At 39.4% G+C, this 17,842-nt stretch overlaps 1 long non-coding RNA gene and 1 other non-coding gene across 2 annotated transcripts; one reads left to right on the plus strand and one right to left on the minus strand.

Moving 5' to 3' along the window:
- Positions 1-2,683: 2,683 nt before the first annotated feature.
- Positions 2,684-17,549, plus strand: LOC116680576 (uncharacterized). Its single transcript, XR_004329794.1, has 3 exons — positions 2,684-3,145; positions 6,056-6,061; positions 17,539-17,549. It is a non-coding gene; the product is annotated as an uncharacterized LOC116680576 (long non-coding RNA).
- Positions 15,930-16,002, minus strand: trnat-cgu (transfer RNA threonine (anticodon CGU)). Its single transcript has one exon. It is a non-coding gene; the product is annotated as a tRNA-Thr (tRNA).
- Positions 17,550-17,842: the final 293 nt, after the last annotated feature.

The raw sequence follows: 17,842 nt of genomic DNA on the forward strand, positions 1-17,842 counted from the left end.
TCTACGGGGTCCTGGATCTGAACAGTGAGCGGCGGGACCTCTACGGGGTCCTGGATCTGAACAACCTGCCCGCAGCTTTAACCAAGCAGGAAAAGCCGTCAGCTCATATAATACCGGCAACTACAGCTTCGCACATTTTCCACCCTGAAACGGATCAAAACATCCAGTCGGAACCGGACCGGGCCAGCACGTCTTTCAGCCCTCGCCGAGTCAGAGACTTTGCAAACTAAAGCGCCGTAAAGACGCTGTTACAACGCTGTGATCGACGCCTTCACGAGAAAGCGTCGGATGGATTTTATGTACAAATAATCTACCGATTGGTGAGTCAGAAACTATTTTGGGCTTAGTGTGATTGAACTAATGCTGCAGACATCTGCCTTCATATTCAGTTGAGCAGTGTGTGTTTTCATTGTTGCTGACTGGGACTGACAAACATAATTGGCCGCTGTGCAATAATTAGAACAAAGATGATTTCATAACTTGCATTCTGATGCTGGACATTAACGCGTGTGTGTGTGTGTGTGTGTGAGAGAGAGAGAGAGAGAGAGAGAGAGAGAGAGAGAGAGAGAGAGAGACCCAGAGTATGTCTGAAATCTTAACTTTGCGGGAACACACTGTCATTGCGGTCTTCAAATCAGCTGGTTTTAGAAGTCCTAAGGTCCAGGTATAAACGGTGGGGGGATCAGGCTTTTGCGGTTGGTCCCCCGAGACTCTGGAACAAGTTACCCCCCGATATTCGCACTGTTACAGATGTGGCTCTTTTTAGGTCCAAACTCAAGACATATCTGTTGAGTCTGTCTTTTAATCCGTAGCTGTGGTGGGACAGTTTCATTCTTTTGTTTCTTTGAGACCTTTTCTGATTTTACTGTTTCTATGTTCACTCTTTCTATTGGATGATGTAATTATACTCATTCTGTTAAGCACCGTAGCCTGCTGGTTGCTGTAAAGTGTTATATAATTACATTAGATTGATTTTGATAGATTAATTGGAAATGTCCTGCATTTCATAACTCAGTGCCTAGCCTCTTACTGACATCACCGCACGTCACTGTGAGCCCCTCTCCCGTCCAAAAGCACTCCCAGTCAGCAGTAGCCTCGCGCAGGCACAGCGCAGAGCAGAGAGAAGACACACACCCCACGGCGTCCAGGCTACAAATGAATCACGCATGCGCATGGCCGCCGCTGTTCCCGCCCTGACTTTCAGAGCGGGCTGTAAAATTTAATGTTCACTCACTCTCACACAAAATTAAATCACTGCATTTAAATTGAATCACGACATAGCTCTCCATTCACTCTAGTCTAGTCTCTTGCCAAGTTCACTTGTGCCAGCTCTCGCTAGTCTGATCAATCTCGATAGGCCTTTACTACCATACCCCAACAGTCTTTTTAAAGACTAAACCCCAACAGTCTTTTTAAAGACTAAAACCCAACAGTCTTTTTAAAGACTAAACCCCAACAGTCTTTTTAAAGACTAAACCCACAAACAGTATTTTTTTAAGATTAGATCAAATCTCAGCCCTAGCCAGTCATTATTTTAACTGCTAGGCAGTAGCTTCATTTAGCTAAAACTACCCACACACACACACACACACACACACACACACACACACACACCAAGCGTTAAGTATTAAAATAAAATTAAAGATCGTCCCGACTGATTAGCCCCTGATACGTCTCTCAACATACACCACACACACAGTTACATAGTGCCAAAACTTTATTGAAAACACGTAACAAAAATGGAGAAATTTCTTGTGAGGACCAACAAGCCAACCGACGCACCACCAGCTGCAAAAAAGCTTTGAAGGTACGATGAATCATACCTGCAGTTTTGGTTTACAGTCACGGCTGATCTGAGACCTCAGTGTGTCGTGTGTGCCGAGGTGCTGGCAAACGACAGTATGAAGCCCTGCAAATTAAAAAGGCACCTAGAAACAAAGCATGCTGGCATTAAAAATAAACCGGCTGAATATTTTAAAAGAAAGCTTGATGGCCTCCATCAGCAACAGGCAACCATTTCAGTGCACAGCACTGTGTCTAAACAGTGTTTGGAGGCATCGTATGTAGTGGCCAAAAGGATCGGTAAACTGGGTAAACCGCATACAATCGCCGAGACTCTCATTTTGCCGGCAGCGCAAGACATGTGCAGGATAATGATAGGCGATAGTGCAGCAGCCAAACTCGGTGCAGTACCACTGTCCAATGACACAGTTGCTAGGAGAATTGTAGACATGTCCAATGATATCAGAGAGCAACTGATAGAGTTTGTAAAAATGAGTCCTTACTACGCGCTGCAGCTGGACGAATCCACTGATATTGCTGGGCAGGCACAGCTCCTCACCTATATCAGGTATCTGAGAGACAAGGCGATTGAGGAGGATGTCCTGTTTTGCCGGCCTCTTCAGTCGCACACTACAGGAGAAGCCATTTTCAATGTCCTTGATATTTTTATCCGTGAAAATGGGTTGGCTTGGGACCGATGCGTTGGCCTATGCACGGATGGTGCGCAGGCTATGACGGGGTGTGAGCGTGGCCTAGCTGCTCGCGTTCAGCAAGTAGCTCCACTTGTGAAATGGACACATTGCATGGTCCATCGCGAAGCACTAGCTGCTAAAAAAATGCCGGTTCTCTTCCAATCCGTGAAAATAATAAATCTAATCAAATCACGGCCGCTAAACTCTCGCTTGTTTGGGGTCCTCTGCCAGGAGATGGGGTCAGGGCACGAACAGCTGCTTCTGCACACTGAAGTTCGCTGGCTCTCCAGGGGGCGGGTGTTACAGCGGTTGTATGAGCTGCGAGAGGAGGTGAAGTGGTTTTTGACAGAAATCAAATCAGATCTGGCGAAGCATCTGGATGACACTATGTGGCTTGCATCTCTGTCCTATTTGGTCGATATATTTGACCGCTTGAATGGCCTCAACCTGTCTTTGCAAGGCCGCGAAACTCACATTTTGCTCCTTGCGGACAAAGTGCACGCCTTCACACAAAAACTAGACCTCTGGCATGGCCGCATCAGTCGAGGGAACTGCGACATGTTCCCCAGCCTTGCAGACTTTATCACCGATGCAGGCGCGTCACATGATTTCTCCTCCCTATTTCAGTCAGCGTCTGAGCACCTGTCAGCAATGAGAAAACAATTTGCGACGTACTTTAAGGAGGATTATCGATCTTTTGCGTGGGTTCGAGATCCGTTTGTGTGCACAGCAAACAAGCTATCAATTGATATGCAGGAACAGCTTATTGAGCTGAAGAGTGACAGTCGACTGAAGGAACTCTTTAGCTCCTGCCCTCTTTCGTCCTTCTGGGCATCATTGATGCAGGAATACGCTGAACTCTGTGACGTCGCCTTGAAGATTCTCCTTCCTTTCGCGTCAACATATTTGTGTGAGGCAGGATTCTCAAAAATGACTGCACTCAAAACTAAATACCGTAATCGTGCACAAATCGAGGATGATTTGAAGCTATGTTTATCAAACATTGAGCCAAGAATTGAGGATCTTTGCAAGGCAAAGCAGGCTCAGGTCTCACATTAATATCACCAACCTGCAAGCTTCTTTAAAAAATGCAGATGATGCCTACTATTAGACCTAGTGATAATAACAATAATAAAGCATAAATTAATATCAGAGGTCTGGTGCCAATTCGCAATTATAGCAATAGCCTAGTAATGATAATAGGCCTACTGATGATGATAATAATAATAATAATAATAATAATAACAATAATAAAGCATGTAACCTCATATAAATATATAGCAATAGCCTAGTAATGATAATAGGCCTACTGATGATGATGATGATAATAATAATAATAATAATAATAACAATAATAACAATAATAACAACAATAAAGCATGTAACCTCATATAAATATATAGCAATAGCCTAGTAATGATGATAGGCCTAATACTACTCATGATAATACTAATAATAATACTAATACTAATAATAATAATATCTGCAAGCTCACATTAGAAGTCTGGTACTACTGCCAATTATAAAAATAGCCTAGTAAGGGTAATAGACATACCTACCGCTACTGATGATGATAATATTTATTAATAATAATAATGTGGGCCTAAAAATAGCTTATCTATCTATCTATCTATCTATCTATCTATCTATCTATCTATCTATCTATCTATCCATCGTTCGTGGTGTGTGGGGCGTAGGGCACTAGGGCCCCAACTGCAATGAACCAGCTTTGGGGGGGCCCAGCTTGCAAAAGGTTGAGAACCCCTGTCTTAAAGTAATGATGGCCACTCGTTTCTCTTCACTTAGCTGATTGGTTCATGCCATAATATGAATTGTAACAGTTGTCCAATAGGGCTGTCGGCTGTGTATCAACCTGACTTCTGCACAACACAACTGATGGTCCCAACTCCATTAATAAGGTAAGAAAGTCCACTAATTAACCCTGAAAATGCCCACCTGTGAAGTGGAAACCATTTCAGGTGACTACCTCATGAACCTCATTGAGAGAACACCAAGGGTTTGCAGCACTATCAAAAAATCAAAGGGGGGCTACTTTGAAGAACTAGAATATAAGACATGTTTTCAGTTATTTCACAGTTTTTTGTAAAGTACATAATGCCACATGTGTTCATTCATAGTTGTGAGGCCTTCAGTGATAATCTACAATGTAAATAGTCATGAAAATAAAGGAAACGCATTGAATGAGAAGGTGTGTTCAAACTTTTGGCCTGTACTGTATATGTGTGTGAATGCAAATAATCTACAGCATAGATTGCAGCATTGTATCATGCCCTCAAATGATCAATGGATTGTCTAAAAACAAAGTGTGAGGAGATGTTCTTCTGTCTGCACTCACCTTTCCAGTGAGGATAACACATGGGAGCCACAAGACAACCTGGACCTGGACCTTATCACCGAGTACATGCAGAAACACAAGGAGACGGAGGAGAAGAAGAAGGAGGGCAAGAGGAAAGGTGTCGAGGAGGAGGTGAGTGAAGGAAAGAGGTTACTCCAGACTGAAGAGTCCCAGAAATCGAATCTCAATATTGATGAATGCACACAGAGGGCTTCACAAATGTCTTTTAGGATTTATATATTATACAGTAATTCCTCAAAGAAAAACCGGTAGTCAATTAAACTGCGGCCCTCTGATAGTGCTGCATTACCATGGTTACCATGGTTCTGCAGCAGTGGAACTTAGACACAGACATGCTGTGAACGATGCTTCTGGTTTTACTTAGCTCGCTCCACCATGGCCCCTTACTAACTCACTCACTCTGTCTGTTGATATACAAACGTAGATCAATGGACATGCATGTATTTTTGGGGGGAGGGTGTATGAGGCCACCCCCCTTTCGACCAATTATTACATCTTTGTATGCAAAACCTTCTATCCCAGCCCAGGACCATTGAACTACATCCCATAATTCCTCTGCATTACTGGGTCTGGACTCAGTAACAGCATTTATGATGTCACCCTACAAGTGTTCTCTGGGATTGAGGTCCAGGGATTGGGCTGGTCCCTCCATAACATCCATCTGGTTCATCTGGAACCAAGACTTTGCTCCTTCCCGGTGTGTTTGGGTCCTTGTCTTGTTGAAAGACCCGTTTCAAAGGCATTTCCTCTTCAGCATAAGGCAACTGGACCTCTTCAAGTATTCTGATATATTGGAACTGATCCAGGGTGGCCGCGGGTCCTTAAAAAGTCTTAAATCACGTTTCCTAAAATGAAGGCCTTAAAAAGCATTAAATTGTCTTAAATTCAGATTGGGTAGGTCTTAAATATGTTTGTGTCATGTCACAGCGAAAATGCAGGCAATCTGTTGTCGAATATTTTTTCCCGGTAGGCTTTGCGCTGCGTTGTCGCGGTAACATAAGCCCATTTGTACATGTCCTATCCCCTGACCAATCGGCTATCCTAACCTTAACCACTTCAACTAATCAAGCTGCTTCGTGGGTGGGTGTTGGCGTGGCCGTAGTCAGTGACATTTGTAATTTCGCGGGATTTGTAATTTCGCAGCATGCAGGTGATACAGTAATTGTTGATAGCCGTCTAGAAACATGGGGGAATGCAAGTTCAGTGACAAGTGGCTTGAAAACAACGAGTATTCTTGGTTAAGGTCGGTGCCTGAAAATGCTTATGAAGCGATTTTCAAACTTGGGACAATGGGGATCAGAGCGGTGGAATCGCACGTACAAAGCAAAAAACACAGACTACGTGAAGGCACGCCACCTACCCGCCATCGCTAGTTTCTGCTCCACCGCTAGCAACAATGTCAACGCTACAACGCTAGATGTTATGCGGGAAATCTACAGCCAACGATGCCAGCTGACCTACGAGCAGTTTGTGGCTCTACGCCAACACTCCGAGCCGAGGTGATGGGGGGGCTGAGGACCGTGACAAGACACAATTCATACAGGTCAAATGACGGGACTGAAGAAGTGTTCCAAGCAATGCTTCCAGATTCAAGGCTTGTACAGTCATTTACCTCTGGAAAAGACAAGACCAGATACGTGGCTACATTTGGATTGGCGCCATATATCAAAAAAGATCTCATCACAGAAGTCCAGAAATGCGGTGCGTTTGTAATTATGTTCGACGAGACACTGAACCAGAAAACCAAAAGCAAACAGCTGGACTTGTATGTGCGTGTATGTTATAAATTGGTAAGGACACTCTTTTGGGAAGGCTTTCTCAAGTGCAAAGTCACTGTTTTGTTTATTATAGAATATGAATTGTTTTCCAAGTATATTCACAAAAGCTCATGAGTAGACATCAAAACTTGAACAAAAATTGGTCACTTGGAGACCTGAAAACACACATATAGATACACACACACACACACACACACACATTCCCACACCGCAAAACACTCTTACACACTGCTGTCTACTCTCTCTCCATGATGAGTACTCCACAAACTGCAACCCATCCATCTGAGTCTCTCTCTCTCTCTCTCTCTCTCTCTGTCTGTTAGGCACACAAATCATATATGAGTCTTTGCATTTTAAAAGCAGCTGGAATTGGCATTTACTTATTTTTTTTGTTCAAAAGGAACAGTGTTTTTTTTTAATATTCACTTGTTATTTCACTTGATGTTATAACAATTTGTTCAAGGGACCCAAATGTTCTGAAAATATTGTAATAATATAATTTAGGACAGCAATTACATTTTTGTGTTATGCTTTCAGATTACTAAAGAACATACCTAAAGAACATATCAAGGGTTAAAGGACTTATGTGTCAACAGGACTTGGAAAAACTGGTCCATGCTTTCATCTTCAGTAGACTTGACTACTGTAACGGGGTCTTTACAGGTCTCCCTAAAAAATCAATCAGACAGCTGCAGCTGATTCAGAACGCTGCTGCTCGAGTCCTCACTAAGACCAAGAGACTGGATCACATCACTCCAGTTCTGAAGTCCTTACACTGGCTTCCTGTGTCTCAAAGAATTGATTTCAAAGTACTCTTGCTAGTTTATAAATCCCTTAACGGTTTAGGTCCAAAATACATTTCTGATCTGCTACTACACTATGACCCCCCCAGACCTCTCAGGTCATCTGGGACAGGTCTACTTTCTGTCCCCAGAATCAGAACTAAACAGGGTGAAGCAGCTTTCAGTTTCTATGCTCCTCATATCTGGAATAAACTCCCAGAAACCTGTAGATCCGCTGCTACTCTCAGTTCTTTTAAATCAAGGCTGAAGACCTTCCTTTTTGATGCTGCCTTTCTTTAAATTAATGCTCATTTCTTTCTTATGCTGCACTGTAACTTTTATTCTTGTGTTTTATGTGTCCTAATGTTTTTATTTTGTTTTTAACTGTCTATTCATGTGTCTTATTGATTTCTAATGCTTATGACTTTTAACTGTTTGTACTTGTGTTTTATCTGTTTTAATGATTTTGTGTAAAGCACTTTGAATTGCCCTGTTGCTGAAATGTGCTATACAAATAAAGCTGCCTTGCCTTGCCTTACACACATTAAGTCAATGTTCTTAAACTCAACCGATTATTGTCCTTTTACCATACTGTTAATTTTGTGTTTACTTGGAAAGATTGCTGTATATTTCCACTTTGTTTTTCCATTGTAAATTTGGTCTTAAATTTCATTTATAATTGGCAGTAAAAAGTCTTAAAAAGTCTTAAATTTAACTTGTTAATACCTGTAGCCACCCTGTGATCCAGGATCCCTGGTATGTGACAAACAGGCCCAACACCACAGTATGAGAAACATCCCATGACCAGCATGCTTTACTGTCTTCACAGTGGACTGGGGCTTGATTTCAGTGCAGGGGGGTCGGAGGACAAACTGTCTGCGGCTCCTAGACCCAAAAAGAACAGTTTCCCTCTCATCAGTCCCCAGAATGTTGCTCCATTTCTCTGTTGGCCAGTCAATGTGTCCTTTGGTTTTTTCCCACGTCGGTCAGGCTTTGGATGCCATTTCAAGGCATTTGAAATGATTTTGGCAGAGCAGCTTATAATCTTCTGCACTTCTTTATTTGTTTTCCCCTCTCATATCAAGTTTTTAATCAAAGTCCTCTGTTCCTCAGAGCAATGTTTGGAGCGAGCCATTTTGCTGAGTATTTCAGTGTGAAATGCACTATAACCAGCATGCACAACATGTTCTTCCTTCCTTCCTTAAATGTATATATACAGTATAGATTAATTATGGGCCATAACTGACACCTGTTTTTTCACAGAATCAATCAGCTCACTAATTGAACACGGCACTGCTATTATTATGAACATGCTCCTTTCAATGACAGATTCAATTCCACAGAATGAGCAGCATGCGTGTCATAACTGTTGGTTTGGCCTGTGTTTTTCAGAGGCGTCAGTGATGCTCAGCAGTTTTAATCCAGAGCACAGCAGAAAGCTCTGCTGAGCTTCAGAACTGCTTGAGGAAATGTAGCTTGTGTGGACAATACCACATTACACTACCATATTACTTTCTTACACAATACTGCTGGCTATACAAGTTTGATTTAGCAAAAACAACAACCTAAAACAAAAGGTCAAAGGTCAACTGGTGCCCCTCATTGCTAATGCCTATCGGGGACAATGGTTCCAATTTACTTAACTGGAGTAGAGCTGTTCCAGCAACATGAAGACAACACGGTAACCCCTACAGATACCAGTGAAAGCTCAAAATCTGTGGGAAAATGTTACATTTACAACTTTCCCGGCACAAAAATTCCCGGATGATCCCCCATTTGTTACCAGCTGGCTAAAGGCTGGCAACAAAATGGAGGCCACACATAAATTGATCAAAAGTAGTTTATTTATCACTAACTAACCAACACTGAATGTTACATTTCCCATAATGCAACTCCATAATAGTGATGTTGGCAGATAATTAACCCTCATGTCGTCCTCGGGTCAAAATGACCCGTTGTCCTACATCAATGTTCTTTTTAATTACCCCAAATAACATGATTGATTCCACCCAACGCTCTTTTTCAAGTACAAATCTCTACTTTCATTAATTTTGGGGTGTCTTATTCAATTTTATAGCATTTGGAGAAAACGTTGAAGTGTTTTTGAAATAGTATTGAGTAAAAGTTGACATATTCCAGTCTGTGATTATCATCAACATCCATTCCTTTAATTTTATTCTAAATAATTCCTAATTTCTGCTTTTCTCACTCAAACATTAGGTATAATTTCCTATAAAGGAGGTTTATTTACCATAAATTCCAAAAATAACTGTAAAAAAGTAAAAGTAAATAAGTTGGTGTAATGTATTGTTAAACGTCAAAAAAGTGACAAAAACTGAAGAAAATTTTAAACATTCATACAAAGCCTCAACAAAAGTGTTGATTTTCAATTTTGACGGGAAGACAACACAAGGGTTAAGAAAAGTATTGCGTCAGTCAAACAATGTTCCATAGACATGCTCTAAGTCAGGGGTTCTTAACCTGGGTTTGATCGAACCCCAGGGGTTCGGTGAGTCAGTCTCAGGGGTTCGGCGGAGGTCAAGACACACACCCGACTCATATGATTCGTGATGACACGCCCCGCTTGGCCATCATCAGAAGGGTTCGGTGAACGCGCATATGAAACTGGTGGGGGTCAGTACCTCCAACAAGGTTAAGAACCACTGCTCTAAGTGTTGTTTCTAGTTTAAGATAGAGCTCTACAGCATGGCACCTCACTAACTCACTCTCTTGGTTTTTCTGTCTGTTGATAGAAACGGAGAGGAAGAGGAGTCAAACGTCACCGCTGTCAGCACTGTGACAAATCCTTCACAACATCAGGATATTTAAAGATTCATCAGAGAGTTCACACTGGAGAGAAGCCTTACAGCTGTGATCAATGTGGGGCAGCTTTCACACAACAGGGTGCCCTGAAAAGACATCAACGCATTCACACTGGAGAGAAACCTTACAGCTGTGATCAATGTGGGGAAACCTTTTCTCAGAGTGGTCACCTTGAAGCTCACCAACGCATTCACACTGGAGAGAAGCCGTACTGGTGTGAACAATGTGGGGAAACCTTTTCTCAGAATGGTAACCTTAAAACTCACCAGCGCGTTCATACTGGAGAGAAGCCGTACTGGTGTGAACAATGTGGGGAAACCTTTTCTTATAGTAGTAGCCTTAAAAGACACCAGCTCATTCACACTGCCTCGTTGTGAACATGTTTCAGAGCCAAGCTGTTTCCTCCTCCTCCTCCTCATGCCCTGATAGCTGTGTTGTTATATTCTGATCTTCTCTCCTCATTGAAGGCTGACCAACAGTAACTCTATCTTCTGACCAACATGTATGTTGTTTTGGATCAGCTGGACTGTTTTCTGCCTTTCCTCAGAACCCTTTACCATTTAGGCACCAGAATCGGTGCCTGAACCCGTTCTTTTAAAAATATATTTTTAAATGTATATGTTTAAATAAAAAAAGGGAGCACAACAAGACAGCCAGCAACATTTAAGAACAGCTTGTTTATTTCTATATGGTCCAAATTAAATGTAAGAAAAAATATGTAATAACATATTTCTCTAGTAAATTGCTGCTAAATGACAAAAACAACCACTAGATGGAAAAAGGCAGCGCTGGTGTTTCAGTAGCACCGAAATGAGGCCCCAAAATCCCCGTTACTATTCGGTCCGATAGATACCGGGTGTTACGGCACCGGTGCCGTACTAGCACCGGGTTTTGGTACCCAACCCTAACCACAATGTACCCGCCGTGGGAAGGAGAAGGCCCAAAGGAGAAACATTAAGACGTTTAAAGATGTTGTGATTGGAAAACGTAGACATGTTTGAAACTTTTTTATTTTGTAAAAACTTTCTTCTCATCTCTAGAAACATACTTTTTTTTGGCTGTCAGAAAGTCATTGTAATTTTTTTTTTTAGAATACATTTTTGTCACCCTTATATAGTGGGTTTGGGATGAAACTATGAAAAGTTGGGAGTTTAGAAAAAGCGCAAATTAAATATTTGTGTAAATTGGTCCTGTCATTATTACCAGCACACTAGAAGTTGGCCATTTTTAATTGTACGCTCTCAAGTTATTGTTGTTTTGTAGTTAAAATAAAATAATTTAAACGAGGCCTCATGCTGATTATTTGTGACTTGATTTGGTGGATTTATCCTTCCCGCCGTTTCTGTGTTTAAACTCCTTGACAAGAGAACGTTTCCATCCATTAAAAGTGCTGAAAGACTCAGATTATTATGCTAAGTGTGTGACAACATTATGAGGGGGGGATCCCTACAGAGATAGAGCTTTAGTTAGAGAGTAAGATCCTTTTAGTTTTGTAAAATTCATAGTATAGTATGTCAAAAAATCATAAAATGTCATAAAAAGTCAGTCTAGTATGTCGAAAAATTTCATAAAAAGTAAAAAAAAATCATAAACAGTTACAGTATAGTATTTCAAAAAAATCATAAAAAGTCATAGTATAACATGTCAAAAATTCATAAAAGTCATAGTTTAGTATGACAAAAAAATGGTATAGTATGTCAAAGAATTCATAAAAGTCATGGTATACTATGTCAAAAATTCATAAAAAGTCATAGTATACTATGTCAAAAATTCATAAAAAGTAAAAAAATCATAAACAGTCACAGTATAGTATTTCAAAAAATTCATAAAAAGTCATAGTATAACATGTCAAAAAAATCATAAAAGTCATAGTTTAGTATGACAAAAAAATCATAAAAGGTCATACTATAGTTTGTCAAAAAATTCATAAAACTCATAGTACACTATGTCAAAAAATTCAAAAGGAAAAGTCATAGGATAGTATGTTGAAAAAATCATAAAAAGTCACAAAAAGTCATAGTATAACATGTATAAAATTCATAGTTTAGTATGACAAAAAAATCATGAAAGTCATACTATAGTTTGTCAAAGAATTCATAAAACTCATAGTACACTATGTCAAAAATTCATAAAACTCATAGTATAGTGTGTCAAAAATTAAAAAAGTCATAGTATAAAATGTCAAAAATTGTATTAAAAGTCATAGTATAGTATGTCGAAAAATTCATAAGTCATAGTATACTATGTCAAAAATTCATAAAAATTCATAAAAAGTCATATGTAAAAATATTCATAAAAGTCATTGTTTAGTATGTTGATAAAAACATAAAAAAATCACACTGTAGTATGTTGAAATATTTATAAATATTCATAGTATAGTTGTCAAAAAAAATCAAAAAAAGTCATAGTATAGTATGCCAAAATATTCCTATAAAGGTGTAGTATAGTATGTCGTAACAAGTCCAAATTTATAGTTCTTGTTGTAAAACAAGAATGCGAGCATTGATCCCGCTACCTCTCGCATGCTAAGCAAGCGCTCTACCATTTGAGCTAATTCCCCTTTTCAAAAAATTCATAGTATAGTATGACAAAAAATCATAAAAAGTCATAGTATAGCATGTCAAAAAATTTATAAAAATTCATAGTATGTCAAAAAATTAATAAAAGTCATAGTATAGTATGTCAAAAATTCATAAAAAGTAATAGTATACTATGTCAAAAATTCATAAAAAGTCATAGTATAGTATGCCAAAATATTCCTATAAAGGTGTAGTATAGTATGTCGTAACAAGTCCAAATTTATAGTTCTTGTTGTAAAACAAGAATGCGAGCATTGATCCCGCTACCTCTCGCATGCTAAGCAAGCGCTCTACCATTTGAGCTAATTCCCCTTTTCAAAAAATTCATAGTATAGTATGTCAAAAAATTTATAAAAATTCATAGTATGTCAAAAAATTAATAAAAGTCATAGTATAACATGTCAAAAATTCATAAAAGTCATAGTTTAGTATGACAAAAAAATGGTATAGTATGTCAAAGAATTCATAAAAGTCATGGTATACTATGTCAAAAATTCATAAAAAGTCATAGTATACTATATCAAAAATTCATAAAAAGTAAAAAAATCATAAACAGTCACAGTATAGTATTTCAAAAAATTCATAAAAAGTCATAGTATAACATGTAAAAAAAATCATAAAAGTCATAGTTTAGTATGACAAAAAAATCATAAAAGGTCATACTATAGTTTGTCAAAACATTCATAAAACTCATAGTACACTATGTCAAAAAATTCAAAAGGAAAAGTCATAGGATAGTATGTTGAAAAAATCATAAAAAGTCACAAAAAGTCATAGTATAACATGTATAAAATTCATAGTTTAGTATGACAAAAAAATCATGAAAGTCATACTATAGTTTGTCAAAGAATTCATAAAACTCATAGTACACTATGTCAAAAATTCATAAAAACTCATAGTATAGTGTCAAAAATTAAAAAGTCATAGTATAAAATGTCAAAAATTGTATTAAAAGTCATAGTATAGTATGTCGAAAAATTCATAAGTCATAGTATACTATGTCAAAAATTCATAAAAATTCATAAAAAGTCATATGTAAAAAATATTCATAAAAGTCATTGTTTAGTATGTTGATAAAAACATAAAAAAATCACACTGTAGTATGTTGAAATATTTATAAATATTCATAGTATAGTTGTCCAAAAAAATCAAAAAAAGTCATAGTATAGTATGCCAAAATATTCCTATAAAGGTGTAGTATGGTATGTCGTAACAAGTCCAAATTTATAGTTCTTGTTGTAAAACAAGAAGAATCTAAAGTCCTCTGGAGAATGCGAGCATTGATCCCGCTACCTCTCGCATGCTAAGCAAGCGCTCTACCATTTGAGCTAATTCCCCTTTTCAAAAAATTCATAGTATAGTATGTCAAAAAATTTATAAAAATTCATAGTATGTCAAAAAATTAATAAAAGTCATAGTATAGTATGTCAAAAATTCATAAAAAGTAATAGTATACTATGTCAAAAATTCATAAAAAGTCATAGTATAGTATGTCAAAAAATTCACAGTCATAGTATAGTATGTCAAAAAATTCATAAAAAGTCATAAAAAGTCATAGTATAGTATGTCAAAAAATCGTAAAAAGTCATAGTATACTATGTCAAAAATTCATAAAATGTCAAAAAAAATCAGTCATAGTATAGTAAGTCAAAATATTCATAAAAAATCACAGTATAGTATTTCAAAAACTTTATAAAAGTCATAGTATAGTATGTCAAAAAAATCATAAAAGTCATAGTATAGTATTTCAAAAATTCATAAAAGTCATAGTATAGTGTGACAAAAAAAAATCATAAAAAGTCATACTATAGTATGTCAAAAAATTCATAAGTCGTAGGATAGTAAGTCAAAAAAAATCATAAGTCTTAAAACATGTATAACATTCATAAAGTCATAGTTTAGTATGACAAAAAAATCATGAAAGTCATACTATAGTATGTCAAAAATTCTAAAAAAGTTGTAAAAAGTCATAGTATGTCGAAATATTCATAAAAGTCATTGTTTAGTATGTCGAAAAAAACATAAAAAGTCACACTGTAATATGTCGAAATTCCTAAAAAGTCATAGTATAGTATGTCGTAACAAGTCCAGATTTATAAATCTTGTTGTAAAACATGAAGTATCTAAAGTCACCTGTATAGACTGTTTCAGCCACATATGATGTTATAAGACAACATCACATGTCACTTTTGTGCTCTGGAAAAATCAGGCAGCTGGTAATTTTGTTGCACCTGTTAAGAATCACATGCATACACTTCTTAAGTGAGAACCAGGCACTGCTGGGAACTGGACCCAGGATCTCCTGTTTACAAGACACGCGCTTTAACCACTAAGCTACAGCGCCTTCTACAGAGAACCCTGTCATGCAAGAATACAATGAGCTAATGAACAGGGTTGCTTCCATCCATCCGTCTTTGTCCAGCAGCTCCAGTAGGGGACCCCTACGAACTCCGGCAAATGAAAACAGCTGAACGTGTCCTTGAGCGACGCCTCAGGACTCACTGTTCATAGGCAGGCCTACTGAGAACAACAGAAGTCCTATGCAAGGACCTTGAGAGATGAGAGACCCTTTCCCCAAAGCCCTGGTAAAATCCAACCTCCATGCCATAAGTCCCCTCATCATAAAGGTCATTAACCACTCCCTCCGCTCAGGCCATGTTCCATCAACACTGAAAACAGCTGTTATCATGCCATTTCTCATGGAAAGCCATGGAAAGCTTAAAACACAGTCCTAGTTTAGTCCTCCTCAACAGTCAACATAGCGTTTGCTGTGTGGCGTGTCTGTTTTTATTTCTCCCATGTTAACAGTACTGACCAATACGGTAGGCATTCTAACCTCAGCTGACACGCTCACGCCATGCAGGCAGTGTGCAGGAGCCCTAAGCTTCCAAGGTAAGACTGAAATTTATAATAATAAAAACTTTATAATCTTCACACTAAATTTGCAACAACACCTCCAACAAAAGGATTTTATTTGCTTTACATGGACACATGTAATGTAATGGTACAAAACAACATCACATGTCACTTTAGTGATCTAAAAAAATCAGGCAATAACTGGGTTGCACACGTTAAGTATCGGCAACCATGTGGTAACACTTCATACCATGATGACCAGGCACTGCTGGGATTTGGACCCAGGATCTCCTGTTTACGAGACAGGCGCTTTAACCACTAAGCTAAAGCGCCTCCTGCAACTAAGCCCGTCTTGCAAGAATACAATGAGCTAGTGAAAAGGGTTCCCTCCTTCCATCCATCTTAGTCCAGCAGCTCCAGCAGGGGACCTCAAACTACCCTTTGCCGAGCCACATAAACCAGCTCCAACTGGGGGATCCCGAGGCGTTCCCAGGCCAGGTTGGAGATGTACTTTCTCCACCTAGTCCTGGGTCTTCCCCGAGGCCTCCTCCCAGCTGGACGTGCCTGGACCAGTTCTCTACGGAGAATCCCAGGAGGCATCCTTACCAGATGACCCAACCACCTCAGTTGTTTAAACCGAGTACCTCCATAATGGCCATGCATCCGTGTTCATCCCCAGAGGTGCTGTGGCTTAGTTGGTTAAAGCGCCTGTCTAGTCAGCAGAAGTGCCTGGGTTCAAATCCCAGCAAAACCTTGTTGTTGCAGAGATGACCTGTACTTGTTTTTAAGTTGCCTGCTAATCAGATGTTGTTGTGGGCGGGGCATTAAGTCTGACACAGTGGTGATTGAAATGGAGCAGTTGACTGACACAGAACTGTAGTGGAGCCAAAGTAGCGCATTTATTAATTAATTTCATTAGTTATCAGGCAAATAGAACACCTTGTGGCCATGTTATTGGTGTTTCTGTGTAAATGTAACATGCAATTTTTATTTGCTACCAGGGTACTTTCACAGGGATTGGGTTGATGATGACGCGCCAAAAGAGGTAATCTCTCCAACAACAAGGTGCTGCTGGGATTTGAACCCAGGATCTCCTGTTTACTAGAAAGGCACTTTAACCAACTAAGCCACATCACCTCCACAAGTAGCATCACTGTTAAGTCTTAATTTGTCTTTTACCGTATATAAGCTAAACATACAGTACACTGACTGGCAGTATTGGGAGTAATGGCTTAGCTCGCCTAGGCTTGGCGGATCAATCCTATCCAGTCAGTCAGCAGAAGAGGTAGAAGTACCTGGCAGGTCTCTCCCTTCAGCAGTTTGAGAATGCCAGCCCACTCCTTTCCATTGGTGCTGATCATCCACATCTCACCCCCATAGAGCCAGTGAAGCTCGGTCCACCAGATGGACCACTCACCATTTGAACCAGACTGGGGGGGAACGTTTCAGAGCCCAGCACGGATCGTGGAGCAACAGCTACGGCCGCAACAGTACCTTCTGACGTCCACTGTTCCTTCCAACATGGATCTCTTCCAGATTGTTGAGAATCTCTTGCAGCTGAATGTGCTGCCACACAAAAATGAGAAAGTGGGAACCAGGTCAAGACAAGACCAGGAGGCAGTAAGTCTGCTTGAAGAGAAGACTACGCGTGTGGAGGTGGACAGAAAACTCTGCTATGCTGTAACAGTTTCCCTAACTCACCCAGCAAGGGAAAAGTACAACGCATATAAATTAAGGTAATGGGTGGATCTCTCTCTATCGGCTATAATTTAAACATATAAGTTCAGATTTTTTTTTTTTTTAAGATTTTTTTTGGGCATTTTAGGCCTTTAATTGAGAGGACAGTTGAAGATATGAAAGGGGAGAGAGAGGGGGAGTGACATGCAGCAAAGGGCCTCAGGCTGGATTCAAACCCGTATATCCAACGCCATCACCCAGACATGCCAATCACTGGAACGAGACAAAAAAACTGTCCAGCATCTCCTCCCTACAGTGCTTAACCAGCCTTTAGACACAAATAGGGCCAAAAAATCACTGAATCAATCAGGATTTACACATCACCTTCAACGCCCCGTATCCACTCGTAGAGTAACCTGGCTTCAAGTATTTGCTGTATGTACGCAAACCTCGTTCCAACATGCCATCCCGTCCACCGGGACTTCAGTGTACCGTT

The sequence above is a fragment of the Etheostoma spectabile genome, unplaced genomic scaffold, assembly GCF_008692095.1.
Source record: "Etheostoma spectabile isolate EspeVRDwgs_2016 unplaced genomic scaffold, UIUC_Espe_1.0 scaffold00018484, whole genome shotgun sequence".
NCBI classification, from domain to species: domain Eukaryota; kingdom Metazoa; phylum Chordata; class Actinopteri; order Perciformes; family Percidae; genus Etheostoma; species Etheostoma spectabile.